The sequence below is a fragment of the Acipenser ruthenus genome, chromosome 47 (assembly GCF_902713425.1).
Source record: "Acipenser ruthenus chromosome 47, fAciRut3.2 maternal haplotype, whole genome shotgun sequence".
Lineage (NCBI taxonomy): Eukaryota > Metazoa > Chordata > Actinopteri > Acipenseriformes > Acipenseridae > Acipenser > Acipenser ruthenus.
This window is the reverse complement of record NC_081235.1, coordinates 9124174-9124668: the sequence shown is the minus strand read 5'-3', so window position 1 is coordinate 9124668 and position 495 is coordinate 9124174.

Sequence of the window (495 nt, the reverse complement as noted above, 5' to 3'; positions counted from 1 at the left end):
CGTGTGTGTGTGTGTCGGCTATATGTTCTGGTGTCGAAAGGCTGAGAGAGAGAGAGAGAGAGAGAGAGAGAGAGAGAGAGAGAGAGAGAGAGAGAGAGAGAGTCTCGGCTCCTGACGTCACCACTCGGTAGCTCATCAATGCACTTCTCACACGTTCGGCCGACTCGTGCAGCCCGAATTGTAAGGAGCAATAAGGAGCAGAACAAAGGCACGTTTTTTTAATGTTCCTCACACGCGCACACACTAGAACACCGCCTTAAGATTGGTTAAACTGAACCCGTGTGTGTGTGGGGGGGGGGGGGGGGTGAGTGTGTGTCTGTGTGTGAGTGTGTGTGGGTGTGTGTGTGGGTGTGTGCGTGTGTGTGGGTGGGTGGGTGGGTGTGTGTGTGTGTATACATGCCTGTCTTAGTGTCTCTATGTATCTCGGCGCTTTGCTATCTGTATTGAATGCAAACATGGTAGCCGGGTTGTGATTCTCTTTATCTGAACTATTCT